Genomic DNA, 16,498 nt, shown 5'->3' with positions numbered 1-16,498 from the left:
CTTCCATTTATACCTCTCCATCTTGTATTCGACTACCTAATACCACTGCTGCTGCACAATTTGAGATTAAGTCTAGTGTCATCCAAATGCTTCCCTCTTTTTATGGACTCAACAATGAAGACCCATACAAACATTTAGATGAGTTCCTTGAGATCTGCACCACTGTCAAAATTCAGAACTTCACTGATGATGCTCTGAAACTTAAGCTATTCCCTTTTTCTCTTAAGGATAGAGCTAAGCAGTGGCTTCATTCATTAGAAGCCAATTCCATTCTTTCATGGGCCCAAATGCAACATGAATTTCTAAAAAAATATTTTTCCATAGGAAGAACGAACCAATTTAGGCGTGCTATCACGAGCTTCTCCCAATCTGACGGAGAAGAATTTCATGAAACCTGGGAGAGATTTCGAGACCTAATTCGTAAATGCCCACATCATCAGATACCCAAGTGGCAATTAGTGCAATGCTTTTATGAAGGGTTGTCTGAACGAAACCGTCAGATGGTTGATGCTTCTTGTGGGGAAACTTTCATGCTTAAAAATGAGCATGCAGCATGGGAATTATTTGAAAATCTCAATGAAAACTCCCTCCACCATGCCTCCTGTTCTCGTCAAGCACCCCCGAGTTCTCAAAGAAAAGGGACCATTTGTGAAATAAGTTATTCTATGGACCTGTCTAGCAAGGTAGATGCATTGTCCCATAAGATTGACCAACTGATGATAGGAGGACATGTCGTTAGCTCTTCCCTAGCACAAGTATGTGCTATCTGTTCTAGCCCATCCCACCCTATTCATGAGTGCCTTTCAGCACCCCAATTCTCCGAACTCTTGCAAGAACACATCAATGCTGCTCAATCACATCCCAGATCGGGTAATATAACCCGGGATGGCGGAATCATCCAAATTTTTCTTGGAAGTAGAAAGCTTCGAATACTGCCCAACCCTACTTCCAAAATTTCCAAAACCCTCAAAATTTTCAAACCCTACAAAATATTCATCCCTATCGTCCCTCGACTTAATTTCAACACAATCCTCCTCCACATCAAAGAAACACAGCCTTTGAGGAGAAAGTGTTGACCGCCCTTCAAGGTTTGGAAACCATTACACAATTGGTGCACTCTCACACGCAATCTATCGCCAAGCTAGAATTCCAAATGGGGCAACTAGCTAATGCACTGAACAAGCGAGAGGAAGGAAAGCTTCCAAGCCAACCAGTGAGTAATCCTATGAGACAATACATGGCTCAAGAAAATCAACTAAACACAATTCATCATGAACAAGCCAAAGCTTTGACTACCCTAAGGAGTGGACGTGTAGTAGACAATAAGATTGGGGAGGATAACAATAAGGAAGGTGAAGAAAAGGATAGAAATATGTCAAATGAAAATCTAAAACCTTCTTCTTCTTCAGCTAATCCACCTTCTGCCAAAACTCACATCCCAAAGGCTCCATTTCCTGAAGCTCTTAATTCACCCGCTCCCTTTGGCAAAAAGAGAACTTCACTAGAGGAGATGATGGAGGTTTTCAAACAAGTCAAATCAACCTCCCGCTTCTTGATGCTATTAGACAAGTTCCCTCCTATGCCAAATTTTTCAAAGACCTTTGTACCCAAAAGCGAAAATCTAGGACACATGTGCGTAAAAAGGTCTTCCTAACTGAGCAAGTGAGTTCTATTCTCCAACACAACATCCCTCCGAAATTCAAAGATCCTGGTGCTCCCACCATCTCCTGTGTCTTAGGAAATAATTTCATTGATGAGCACTCTTAGATCTAGGGGCAAGTGTCAACCTTTTACCTTACTCAGTTTATGAGAAACTTGGGTTAGGTGAATTAAAACCAACCTCGGTATCCCTTCAATTGGCTGATCGATCTGTAAAAATACTACGAGGAACAATTGAAGACGTCCTAGTCAAGGTAGACAAATTCTATTTCCCAGTCAATTTTATCGTCCTTGATATGGAACCTGTGCCTAATCTTAAGAAACAGATCCCTATGATTCTAGATCGTCCCTTTTTAGCTACAGCCAATGCATGCATCAATTGTAGAACGAGGGTAATGAATATATCATTTGAGAATATAAAGGTAAAATTAAATGTGTTCAATACGGCCGACCAACCCGCAAGAAAAGTTGAGTGCTTCCTAATAGACAAAATGGATGATCTTGTAGAAGAAGCCCTTCCCTATATTTTGGAAGATGACCCTCTGAAAATATGCTTGACCCATTTTGATGTTGCTATAGAAAAGGCCATAGAAGCAGTCAACTTCTTACCTGATAATCAGTCTCCCACAAATTTTCTTCCTTGGAGAACTCGGCATGAACCCGGTATGATTTGATAAGGATGCGTTGCGTCTGGCTGAAGACGTTAAACTTAGCGCTTGTTGGGAGGCAACCCAATTTTCGTAGTTCATTTTTGCATTTTTCTTATTGCATTTTTCAATGTTTAACAGAATCCCTCATATTACTGATGCAACTATGGTAAAATGCTTCTATCCTCCATATGCATCATATTTTCATTCAAAATAAAAATAATAAAAAATAATAATAAAAAATATAATATTATTATTAAAAAAAATATTGAAGACAATGTATGATCTAGGTTGGGGGGTATAGGATTCGAATTTTTGAATAAATTTTTCGCATTTTCGCATTTTTGAGTAAATTTCAAAAAAAATAAAAATAAAAAATAATAATAATAAAAAATCTAATCTCTATGCCTTAGTGCTGAAATGATAAACACACAAAGTATACAAAATCTAAAAAAGCCCAATAACTAGTCATGAGTAAGTCAATTTGAGTTCTTTTTATTAAAAGTTTTTTTAGTGAGTTGTAAGATAATTTTTACTTTGGAATTTCACAACACACATGGCCTGCACTTCTAAGGGTTGGGTTCAACATTATGTTGTTAAGTCTAGTAGCAACCTTGAGTCTTGATGAATCATTCCTATCTAATTCACTATTATCCCGTATTTATTTTTTTTTAAAAAAGTGAATTTAGTCAAGTACATCGAAAAGGGCTACCTATTGTCAAAGGTCAGCGGGCTTGTATGAGGAACCCGAGCATAGGTCCGTAGGGGAGTCTTGATGCCCAACACCTTATGCCATCTAGTGTGGGAGTGTTGACTGAATGCTCGCTACACGGAGGAATCATTACAAGAGTAAAAGTGCATAATTATTTATAAATACAAAATAAATAAATAAATAAATAAATAAAAAACATTGAGGACAAAAAAAAAGAAGAAAGAGAAAATAATATTGACCTTGAAAAAGACGATAGTGTGAAAGCCGTCGTTGTAAAAAAATTCGAGTAAACTGAAATATTACAGATAAAGCCCATGAGGTATTAAAGTAAACATCCACAACTCTCGAAATCCTGCAAGATAGGATGATTTTGAATCAGTAAATAGGTCTTATTTGACCAATTCTTCAAAACTACTAACTTTAGCAGTATTTTGGGGAATCTAAAGCCTTAGCTTGTGTATGGTCCAAATATTACCGAGCACCCAAGTATGAATAAATCTTACAACTCCTTAACAGAAACTTAATGACTACAACTTAAGTTGCATACTGACCTAGGATTTGGGCTGACTTAGTAATTAAAATTTTGTGTGCTTTTGAAATTTTTAGCACTTATGCATTTGAAATTAGATTTTATAAAGCAATAAAACAAATTCTTTAGGTAGAGACAGCAGTTTGTGTGTATTTGAGCCGGAAACCCTCACGAGACAAAACTCATCCACTAGGGCCATCTAGGGGTTTAAAGCCTTATTGCATACGGTAAATGCAATCGCGATTCCTGCGAAAGTGAGTTAGTTTTTTTTTATTTTGCTCGAGGACTAGCAAAATGTAGGTTGGGGGATGTGATAAGTGCTAAATAATGCATAAATTAGTATCTTATTCATAGCACTTATCATTATTTTAATTCACATATTTTGTAAATTCAACTAAAAAATGTGTTACCTTCATCATTAAATTTTAATAAATTATTCGAGTTTTTCTTATTTACTGATTAAGCTTAATGAATGCAGGTCGAACTTATTTGGGATGAGCCCTGAACCCAAATCTATTGAGCTCAAACTCCCTTGTTCACTCCTTGCTAAGTTCATCCCAAGTCATCATGCAAGTCCCTTCATTCCAAAGTATCTTCCACGTGACGTAATCCACCCATACTGAAAATAGAGCTCATTCCCAACCGTCCAAGTCATCATACAAGCTTGCATTCCATCCTCCCTCGTGTCCAAAAGTCCTGCTCCCAGCCGAATCTATCATCCTCATCGCGTCTTCATCTCAACTAAACTCCCAGCTCCCGAATCCAGCGTCTTCAACATCCGTTTCCTTCCCAGACCGAGTACTCTCTATCCTCCCATCAGCCAAGATAAAGCCAAATCCCGAATCTCCCAACGTCCGCGTTCACCTCCCCTGCTCAAATGATCCCAACTCAATCCCACGTCATTCCCTCGTTCACACGTTTTTGCTTCAGTACATAGCAGAGATCATATCAACGCTCACCATCCGCCTGAGATCCCTCTCATCTTCACCCGAATTCTTCTCAGATTTCCTCCCATCCGCGTGTCTTCCCTCTTCTGAACCAAGCCATCCTTTTAATCCGGATTTCTCCCAGCACTTTCCAATCTTTCCGTGATCCATCCTCGTCCTGTAATCACCCGGATCTCTCATCATCTCATCTGCATCTCCCCAACTTCTTCCGCTAGATCCCAGCAAGGATGAGCCTTCCGAACTCCCAGATTTCTTCCCAGCATCCGCATGAATCTAGCTTACATTTCGTTTGTGATCCAGCTCTCATCCCCTGCATCCAATAGGTTCATCTTCATCCCAAGATAGAGCCGAATCCAACATCTTTCCAGATTATCTCCATTGTCCTGGATCCTCTTCTTCTTCCGCGATAAGTCCCAAGATCTCCTCCCGCATCCGAGTATCCCGCAATCCATTCTCATCGTGTGGCCATCCGGATCAGCATCCCGATTCTTCCGGCATCTCCACATAGCCATGAGTCCCATTCCCATGAATCAGCCATCAGCCGTGTCCACCAAGCTTCAACCGCATCCTCCCCTGCTTCGGAACAGAGCCACCTCCAATCATCCGCAACCAATCCTCAGCTTCCAACCGCAAAGGATTCATCCCAGCATCTCGGCTATGTTCTGCATCCTTATCCCACAACCAGCCAGGATTCAACGTCATCCTTTCGGGCTTCACGGATCAGCAGACTCGGCATGATTGTCTCAACGGGATTAGCACCTCATGCGTTCGTTCCCAGCCGTCCGCATTCCCCTCGGCGTTGAAGAAAGGATCAGCACAAATCTCAGTCGATCTCAGCATCCGTTGATGATCTTCCGAGGCCATATCCCATGATCTTCTTCCACGTTGAAGTGTATGCAACATCTTTCGAATCAAGCTAGCCTCTCCACATCCTTATCCTTCCATTCGGAATATCCAGAGAGGAAGAGAGAGAGAGGATGCCGAGCCTATAAAAGGAGGAGAGTTTTTCTTGGGAAGGATTCCTCCTCTTCCCCACCGGGGTGGATATTTTCGCTGGAGAAGCTTGGGTTCCCAGACCAAGTTCCCACAAAAATAAAAGGGAGAGATAGTAGTTTGGGTATTTTGGGAATGATTTCCCAAAGAAAAAAATAATGAAATTCAAAAGGGAGAGGAAGCCGACGGAAGAAAAGAGGGAGAACCCAGTCGTGATGAAGGCCTTCTACATCGCTACTGCTGTCGCCCACGACTCCATGGAAGGCTGATCTCTTCATTAGGGCTAGATGCAGCCCTAACAAAGGGCTAAGGGTTTTATATTTTAATTTTATATTCTTGGAGTTGTATGAACTTATTGTATTTAATGAATATCTTCTTTTATTTCATGTTTAATTTCTGTAATTTTAAATATGAAGTTTATACAACTGTTCTTCATGATCATTGAAGTAAAAATAAGATAGTTCATGCTTAAGGAAGATGCAATATGCTGCCATCTTAGATTAGGGTAGACATTTCATGCTAACTAAAGATGGATTATGCCTAAATTACTTTTGTGAAATTTTATTCGAATGCTTATTAGGCTTGTAGCCAATTTGCATAATGATCCAAGAATGACATACATAACAAATAACCCTTGTTCCGATGTTAGTGGTGAATTTCTTGCCCTAGGTTTTCCTCAAACTGATAACATTTTAATTGCATTTTTAATTAAATTTCTTAGTTTAATTTTCTTCACAAACTCTTCCTTTTAAATATTTTTTTATTTTTAAGAAAACAACTGTACCCCAATCCCTGTGGATCGATACCCGTAAGCACTATCCTACCAGATACGTGCTATTGCATGGTCTTTAATTTATTCTGACTGGTAGTGGGACATATTGAGATCTCCATCTCAATATCACTGAAACTTCTTTCAGTGGAATGAAACAATTTCAGTTCTACTCTTAGGGTTCATTAATCACCAAGAAAATGCCTTCGAGTCTCACAATCCACTAGTAACACCTAGCAGTCAGTATGTGGTGGCAACCCAGCAGAATGGAATATCTGAACCTCTTGGTGCAGTTAGCGTATGATACAATCTCTCTATCATGGATCCCGACGTGACGGAGGTTATGGATATCTCGTTAAACCCCATCATCCGTCATATGTTAAATTTATTCAACTTCCAATTCGAGATATGGAAAACTTTTTTTTCAAAATACCTAGCCAGAAATTTATCGAACTCAGTCTAATTAATCGCATAGGATCACTCCTAATCTATCAAGGTCGATAGATCCCATCTAGATGCAACCCTATTTCAAAATGAACTTACTGCAGCCAATCCGCACTACAAGGACCCAAATGGCTAGAGCCTAAGTTCACATGCTCGTCAAACTACAGCAACCTCACTGTGAATAGCTGAGACATCGTAGGTTAAAGGATCAGTTATACAACTGCAATATAAGTAGTCACTGACGAGTGGATAGACATCCATGTGACTACTTTCTTTGGTTACGCTCAATACCTTATTCTGTAACGAGTAATTGCATAATCACTCCAGTGTCTCTTCATTGTGAACTCGAGACTCATCTATCTGACTAAGTGATCTGTGCACTAATCTCATCGGATCGATCACTGTCCCTCGTGATGGATCCATCGATCAAAAGCATTTAGAAATTAATACCTAATGACACATGCCTCAAATTATCAACTCCTTGAGAATATGTGTCATCATCTCTTAATTTTTTGGACGATTCATGGACACATACAAACATGAATAAAAAATAAATTGCCCAATCTTATTTATTAATAAGTGTCAAATTATAAATTTATGCATCAGATTACAAATATACGTCAGCCACATTGGCTTTTAGGGCATACTTCTAACAATCTCCTACTTGCATTAAAGCTAATCAGACATATATCTAAGCCCCATCTTCTCGAGATGGACTTTCAATTTCTTCTGACTTAGCTACTTAGTGAATGGGTCCGCCACGTTGTCAGTGGAGTCTACTCTCTGCACCTCTACATATTTCTTTTCGAGGTAGTTGCAAATTAGATGAAATCGTCGCTCTATGTGCTTGGACTTCTAGTGAGACCTTGGCTCCTTAGTCAGTGCCATGGCGCCATTGTTGTCGCAGAAAAAGGTTATGGCATCTGATGACATGACTCCTCGTTCTTCAACAAACTTTTTGTACCAGAATGCTTCTTTCGCAGCATCTGATGCGGCAATGTACTCTGCTTTCATGGTAGAATCTGCAATAATCGATTGCTTGGAACTCTTCCAATTTATTGATCCTCCATTGCATAAGAATACATATTTTGATGTAGACTTTTTATCATCAGGATTAGTCATGAAGTCTGAATCAATATATCCTTCTACCTTTAACTCTGTGCCTCCCCCAAAGACCAAAAACATATCCGTAGTCCTTCTCAAGTACTTAAGGATATTTTTCACAGCTATCCAGTGCTCCTCGTCTAGATTCGACTGATATCTTCTTATGACACTTACAGCATTTGCTATATCAGGTTGAGTACAAAGCATGGAATACATGAGGCTCCCTATTGCTGAAGCATAAGGGATCCTGCTCATGCGCTGAATCTCTTTAGATGTGTTGGGGCACATCTTCTTGGATAAGCTGCAATAGCAAGCAATGTTTGAATGGACTGCAACATGGCTACTGGTGAAAAGGTATCCCGATAGTCAATGCCTTCACACTGACTATAATCTTTTGCCACTAACTTTGCTTTATAGGTCTCTACCTTGCCATCCAAACCTATTTTTCTTTTGTAGATCCATTTACACCTAATAGGTACTATACCTTCAGGTGGATCTACTAAGGTCCAAACTTGGTTGGAATGTATGGAGTCTATCTCTGACTTCATAGCATCCATCCATTTCTCGGAGTCGATGTATAACATCGCTTCGTGGTAGGTCTTGGGATCACACTATGTTCCCTTTCTCCCATTAGGAACTCTTCCTCTACTTCCTCTATAAGCATACCTAAGTATCTTTCAGGAGGATGGAAGATCCTACTGGATCTACGAAGTGGACGAGGTTCTTTATGTATTGGCTCAATGTGAATAGATTCACTAGGCTCAATTGCTCGTTGCTCTTTAGAGATTTTCTCTTTAAGCTCAATTTTCCTCCCACTGCCTCCATCAAGGATAAACTATTTTTTCAGGAAGATGGCATGCCGGCTCACGAACACTTTGTGATCCTCTAGGATGTAAAAATTATATCCTAACGACTCTTTAGAATATTCAATGAAACAAGCACTAATTGTCCTAGCCTCTAACTTGTCTGCCTGTTGTCGCTTGACTTGGGCCGGACATCCTCAAATCTTGAGATAACCAAAACTCGGTTTCTTACCATACCATATCTCATCCAGTGTGGTAGAAACGGACTTAGAGGGAATCTATTCAATATGTAGATAACTGTAAGTAGGGCATCTCCCCACAAGAATAAGGGTCAGTCAGTAAAGCTCATCATTGACCTAACCATATCCAATAGAGTCCGATTCCTCTTTTCTGACACTCCGTTGAGTTGAGGTGTTCCAAGAGGTGTCCATTATGAAACTATACCATTTTGTTTGAGATAATCACGAAACTCTCCACTAAGGTATTCTCCTCCTTGATCTGATCGAAGAACCTTAATAAGTTTCCCTGTCTGTTTTTCTACTTCAAATCTAAATTCTTTGAACCTTTCAAATGCTTCAGATTTATATCTCATAAGATAGACATAACGATACCGTGAGAAGTCATCGGTAAAAGTAATAAAGTAAAAAAATTGACTCGTAGCCTGCACATCGAATAGGCCACACACATTAGTGTGTACTAGGGCAAGTATTTCAGTGGACCTCTCCCCGTGTCCTACAAAAGGTAATTTGGCCATTTTTTTTTGAAGGCAGGATTCACAAATCAGATATGACTCAAAAGTCAATGAACTCAAAAGCCCATGTTTCACCAATTTGTTAATTCTGTCTTCTCCTATATAATCAAGTCTGAGGTGCTACAAATACTTTTAATTTATATTATCTCTAGATCTTTTAGATCCTATGGTACTCACTATATGCTCAGATACGTTCACAGATACATCCATATGTAAGTGATAGAGATCGTCAATCATAAAACCAAGTCCAAACAGTTTATTTCGCAAATAAATGGAAACGTAGTCCTTATTGAAATTGAATTCATAATATTCTTATGCTAGACAAACACAGAAATCAGATTTCTACTGGCACTAGGATTAAAATAACAATCTCTAAGTATCAAACTAAATCCTGACGGTAAATGCAAAGGAAATGTGCCCACAGCAACAGCAGCAACTCATGCTCCATTGCCAACCCGTAGGGTTACCGCACCTTCCGTAAGTCTTCACTTTCCTTTAGACCCTGCATGAACACTAGAACCAGAGTCTATAACCCAACTTGGAAATAGAAGAAACCGTTAGATTAGTTTCAATAATGAGCATATTAGACATACCTTCAGAAGGTGTGTCTCCTTATTTATTCTTTATAGTCGCCAAGTAGTGAGGACAGTTCCTCCTCCAATGGCTGTCCTCATTGCAATGAAAACACTTTCCTTTGGGTTCAGCTTTTTTCTTGGGAACTTTCTTTTTCGGCTTTTTTTCGGTCTTCTGCTTCTTCGTAGGCTTCTTCTTATTCCCAGTAGACTTTCTCTTGAAAGTAGAAGCCAGCTCAGCAGCGAGAACAGTGCCCCTTGAATCTTTCAAGGCTCCCTCAGTTGTCACCAACATATTCAATAATTCAAGCTTGGTGCATTCAATTTTATTTATATGGTAGTTTACAATAAACTGCCCATATAAAGATGGCAACGATTGTAGGATCAAATCCATTTACAAATCCTTATGCATTGTCATGCCAAACTTCACAAGCTCCTCAAGATCCTTGATCATGGTCAAACCATGTTCATGGACGGACTACCCATCGCGCATCTTAGCTTTGAAGAGCACTTGGACACTTCAAACCTCGCTGCGCGACTTTGTTCACCATATAACTCTTGTAGGTGATCAAGTATGTCCTTAGCAGTCTTCATTTTCTCATGCTGGCATTGCAATTCGTTGGACATGGATTCCAAAATGTAGCACCTAATCTTATTGCTGTCATCCAACCATTTTGCATGCGTCTCACGCTGCTCATTGGTTACACGAGCTGGTAACACTGGGAGTTCATGATCAAGAATATAAGCTATCTTTTCGCAACTCAAGACGATCTTGAAATTGTGGAGCCAATCTTTGTAGTTTGGTCCGGTCAACCTATTATTATCTAGGATTCAAGCTATTGGGTTGAAAGCCATTGACATCTACAGAGAGTAAAGATTCTAATTAGCAATTTGTATTTGACATTAATTTATTTTAGGGACTTTTAAAACAAAATTAGATCAAATCCTCCCACTATTTCTCGGATCTCTCACACTCCCCGAGTAAAGATACGGAAACCTGCGACTTAGGGTTTCGAGTGGGGTGCTACGGTCCCACCAATCTACATGTCATCTCACCTAACAGTTATTGGAGATATATAGATGATGAGTGTATAACTCTTGTATCAACCCTGCATTTTTCACGTTATTGCAATGTAGCCCGCCCTCCTTCTAATTTGGGTTAGAGCACAGCGGTAGTGTGTATTCATCAGCTAACATGGATGTAGTTCGCAAGGAAGTTCTTCCATAAATAAAATCCACCACCAAACCTTAACCCTTACCATAACCTTAACCCCCTGCTATGTAGTACATCTAGTGCCTCTATCCAGCTGGTTCACGGTGAACGGGTGCCAATAGTGCCATTCTATGAATCTGGGTCGCCAATTCAAGTCCCATTCCATGAATCCGAATCCCCAATTCAAGTTCCTCCGATGCAACACAACATTTAAGGATAATAGCAAATTTAGTGCGATCTGGATCAATCCCACTTCGTCTCATCTGCAAGAAGACTTGACGGATTCATAATATTTCCGTTCTACAAATAACCTGAGATCAACGAATTCCATGGGACAACATCTCGCTCAGGCATCACATCAAAGAGGGATTTCTGTGATGCCCGTCGCACCGCTTTGGTTGTACATTGCATACCAAGAGGGTGTCCTTCTTGGACATGCAGTCGAATACTTTATGAGCATATAGTCTGGACTCGAGTACTTGATGTACATGTGCATCAAACAGTTGGTGACGAAGGTGGTTGGGACGAAGCCAGTTGTGCTTATCCGAGCATGGGCTTTTTTTTCTTAAAGCAGAATTGAGATATCCCAAAGCATTTCCAAAGCGCGAGGCGCTGCTCTAAATGTTTCAAATAGCAAAAAGGATTCTTTTGTAACTTGAGAATCAACAGATTTTTTATTCCTAGAAGATACATTGCTAGTATAATTCCAACAAGGAATAAACATGCTGAATTGTAGAGTTCTGCAGTTGCACGGAGTTCTCTCCAAGAACTCCTCCAGTGTAAGCACTAGTCTTTTTGAAGCCATCTCTATACAAACAGTTGAACTAGCAGCAAGAAAATGCCTTGAGGGCAATTGGCTCCTCTGTGCCATGATCAGATTTCCACCCAAGCTTACACTACAGGAAAACCAGCCTATGCCGGCACTTTTTGCGACCTTTTGCGACGCTTATAAGCATTGGCTAAAGTTCCACCGACGCAACCCGAAGCGTCGCCAAAGCGTCGGCGATACCGGAGTAGCAAAACTTTTTGCCAACGCTGGACGAAAGCGTCGGCAAAAATAATGATGTGCCGACGCTTATAAAGCATCGGTGATTATCCGACGGACAAATTCCTCACGACATTTCTCTTGGTTTTTCCCGACGCTTAAAAGCATCGACAATTGCCGACACTTACAAGCATCGGGGAATCCCGCCTTTGCCGATGCTAATGTAAGCGTTTGAAGCGTCGGCATAGGCGTGTCGCAGCTGTGCCACAACGTCCTTTACCGATGCTTAAAAGCGTCGGAAATTGTATTTTTTGTAAAAAAAATAAATACCAATTCATATTATAAAACATATTATAAAACATACATTATAACAATATAAACCTGCATTACATTGACACATTGATATAAATACTCAGATCATTCGAAATATGAATATTGTCATATCTGATTAAAAATTTGCTTAATAAGTTTGGAATTACAATGTACTCTGAAAAATAAGAAACATATACATATCAAACTCTATAAAAAATAGTCTAGAAGGCATCAGGGACGGGATTCAGCTCCATCATCATCATTTCTACGAGCGTTTGAAGTATCAGAAATCTAAAAAAAAAAAGAGAAATCTTAATAGTTAGGACTAATGTGATATATTAACTCATATATCATAATTGATAATATGTAAAGTATTCAAATATATATAGTTATTTACTTGAGAAAGAAGAAATCGTTGTAACATGGATAAAATATTCGCAAGCTGAGACTACAAATTTGCTTGGTTCTGCTTCAGCTCTTCAATAGTTGTTTGAAGATGATGAACTTCTGCAGTGTTACTACCTTCTCTGGCATTTCTTGTATATGCGCCCACTGAAGACAACTGAGTGGGGGTAACTCCAACGCCGTAACCCCTCACTCGACCATAACGCTTTGGGCCCATCAATTCAGCGAGCACTTGAGTTTCAATATGATTGATCGCGTCGGATGATGATGACTCCCCGACGCGCTCTGAAATAAGATTTGTTTTCCTATCCTATATCTCTCAAAATAAAAAGTCAAATTAATGTATGCCAATAATAGAACAAAAAAAAATACAGCACAAGTCAAAGATAAATACTTACAACTATATCTCTTGATTCCTCCCGAACAAAGCTGCCATCTTAGTGGGTGTGAGTCATCTTATAAAACTCCACCCTACCAGGCTTCCTCCCATTATCATCCATCTACAACAAAAGGTATATTTCCAAAGTATACATGCTATATGATAGAACAATTTAAGATAAATTTAAAGAGTTTCAAAAAAACTTACAAATTCAGCTCTACACCTTGCATAACTCATGGAGCCTGAATTGTGAGGAACAGTCTGCGATGCTCGAGCAGCTCTACCAATGTTGGAATATGTCTTCCACAAAAAACAATAAACAATGTAATTCATATAATGTATAAATTTTTAATCTATAATAATAGTAAATACAATTTAAGGTATTGAAAAAATATACTCAACCTGAGCTCTCTCGGAAAACCAGTAGTGAACAAGCTCCCTCCATTGATGAGAGATTACATCTGGAGGACAAACACGGGCCACCTCCTCTTCAGTCATGCCCTCATGCTTCCAATCCGCCTTTAGCTTCGCCTTATATTCATTTCATTTGCGGTTGACGGACTTCAGCACCCAATCATGGCTATTTGCAGGAAGGACAAACTTTTTCTACATCAAAGTCAAAAATATTATATCAATGTTAAATCAAAAAAATAATTGAAGATAGTAAGCAACTTCAATTCTTTACTTCAATAATTCTAAGAAGCTCAACCTTATACGAAAGATATTCGAGTTTAGAAAAATCACCTCTCAATAGGATACATCCAACGATAGTGAACTGGTCCACCAAGTTTAGCTTCCCCAACCAAGTGAATACGTAGATGAATCATAATAGTAAAAAATTCAGGAGGAAAAATCTTCTCCATATAGCATAGTGTAAGTGTTACATTAGACTCCACTTGATCAAGCTCCTTGGGATCAGGAACTTTGGAACATAATGCCTCAAAGAAGGATGATAACTGAGACACAATTGCAAGAACTTGTTTCTGCATTGACGATCTTAAAGCCAATGGAAAGATATCTTGCATCAAAATGTGGCCATCGTGACTTTTAAGATTCGAAAGTTTTCGCTCTTTAAGATTAACGCATATTTAAATATTCGATGCATATCCATCTGGAACCTTCATATTTTTCAAAACCGTTAGAAAAAGATCTTTCTCTTGAGTAGACATTATGTAACATGCAGAAGGTATAAAATATTTATCATTGGGTTGTTCTTTCGGATAAAGCTCTTGTCTTATGCCCATGTCTTTCAAATCAAGATGCGCTTTCAAGTTTCCTTTGGTCTTTTCTTTAAGATTTAACATTGTTCCAATCAAGTTATCACAAACATTCTTTTCTATATGCATAACATCAAGATTATGTCGAGGAAGATTATACTCCCAATAAGGTTATTCAAAAAAATGCTCCTTTTTTTCCACAGCTGCTTCTGCGTAGATACTGAGTTTGTGCCATCGTCATTTTCTTGTCCATAAGTGCTGTCAATAATTATTGTATTTCCAACAAATCTGAAGCCACCTTATTCTTATGATCAACAATTTTAGCATAAACCAATCCTTGTGATGAAAACAACATGCCTTCACAATCTTCTTTCAGCACTTCATAGCCCTAGAAATTGTTATGGCTGCTCTAATTTCAATGCCTTTGTTCCTCCCGATTATCGAGAGCCCTAGGATCCCACTCAAATCAATACACTTGTCATACAATTCTAATTCTTTGTAAACACGAGAACCAGTGTTGCCAATAACCAACTTTGCATGACATGCACTATAAGGTACAACATCTCACCTGAGGTTGGCTTAGAGAGGAGCAACGAGGTGCTGAGGTAACATTGCAATTATTCAAATGCAGATTGACAACTCTTCCATCCGGCAGAAGTCTTTTGGCTGTTCAAGACTTTGATGATGGGTAGGCTCCTCTCGGCCAACTTCGCCACGAACCTTCTTAGTGCTGCGATGCAACCTGCAAGTCGTTGAACCTCTTTCTTGGTCTTCGGAGGAGCCATTTCCAACACAACTTGATTTTTTTTTGGGATTCGTTGAACCTTCTTGCCCAAGTTGGCAATATGGTGTTTGGCTTGTTGGCTCTTTACCAGCATGTCGTCAATATACACCTCCATATTATGGCTGATTTGTTCCTTGAACATCTTGCTGACCAAGTGCTGGTAAGTAGCTCATACATTCTTTAGTTCAAGCATTGGTAAGTGGCTCCTACATTCTTCAGTCCAAAGGACATGACCTTATAGAAGTAAAACCCTTTGTTTGTGATGAACGAGGTCTTCTCCTCATCTTCGGGCACCATCTTTTTCTAATTATAGCCTAAGAAAGCATCCATGAAGCTAAGCATCTAGTGTCCTGAGGTGGCAGATATGGTGAACCAATGGTATAGGTCACGCAGCACTTCTAGCATGGCTGCATTAAAGCGGCTGATGTAGTTCTATAAGGACTCATCCTCTCTTTCATTGATGGCAATGAGGGTGCCAAAACCCTTTCTTTGCTACCTGATGCTCATAAAATGGGCAGTGAACATTTTGCTTAGCTGCTTGAATGAGTGAACGAAGCCCGACTATAGCCTAGTGTACCATAACCGACCTATCTTCCATAGTGTAGCAGGGATGGTTCTGCAGAATACTGCATCGGTGCCTCCCTAAAGCATCATGAGAACTTTAAAACTCTCTCTGTGGTCAGTGTATCTATAGTACCATCACAAGTCTCCAGCTACAACATCTTGAATTGAGAAGGAATGGGTTCCTCCATTATTCTTGTCGAGAATGGGGGTTTGGTGGTGAACTCCATGTCCCTCCCTTGCTTGACCTGGTGTTGTCTTAGGAACTTGAGAAATCATTCCATCTCCTTGAGCATGTGATCGAGGCTTGCCTCCCTCGTGGAGGCTTTCTCAGATCAGCGACGAGAGGAGTGAGTAGACGCTGACTCATCCTAAGGAGAGGGAATAAGAAGACCAGTGTCAAGTATCCTATGCAGGGCTCTACGGCTGAGAATGGTGGCTATGCAAGGCCTTGTTAGGACTTTGAGGATGGGTATACTGACTCTATGGAGCCCGTCCCCCACTCCGAGGAGGAGAATGATGATCCAGCTGTATCAGGACTTCATGATGGCCTAACTCATGAGCCTATTGCTGCTCTAATTGGCACTTGACTGCTGCAGGTTCTACACAACAACAGGTAAAGCTTGAATCCACTACATGAGCAGTTGGAACTGCTTAGGAGTTATCGCTGGTACTGCCTGCGGTTTTAGTGGGGGTGGAACTCTCCACAAGC

General features: G+C 39.8%; 1 long non-coding RNA gene across 1 annotated transcript; it reads right to left on the bottom strand.

Moving 5' to 3' along the window:
- Window positions 1–13,018: 13,018 nt before the first annotated feature.
- Window positions 13,019–13,767, bottom strand: LOC148702683 (uncharacterized). Its single transcript, XR_015967997.2, has 4 exons — window positions 13,627–13,767; window positions 13,432–13,524; window positions 13,244–13,345; window positions 13,019–13,155 (listed from the first exon to the last, which is right to left on the bottom strand). It is a non-coding gene; the product is annotated as an uncharacterized LOC148702683 (long non-coding RNA).
- Between the last annotated feature and the right edge of the window lie 2,731 nt (window positions 13,768–16,498).

Source organism: Phoenix dactylifera, chromosome 8, assembly GCF_051530095.1.
Source record: "Phoenix dactylifera cultivar Ajwa chromosome 8, Ajwa_hap1_PhDact_Kaust_v1.1, whole genome shotgun sequence".
Lineage (NCBI taxonomy): Eukaryota > Viridiplantae > Streptophyta > Magnoliopsida > Arecales > Arecaceae > Phoenix > Phoenix dactylifera.
Note: the sequence above shows the minus strand (reverse complement) of the source record. Positions and strands in the feature narration are given on the sequence as shown.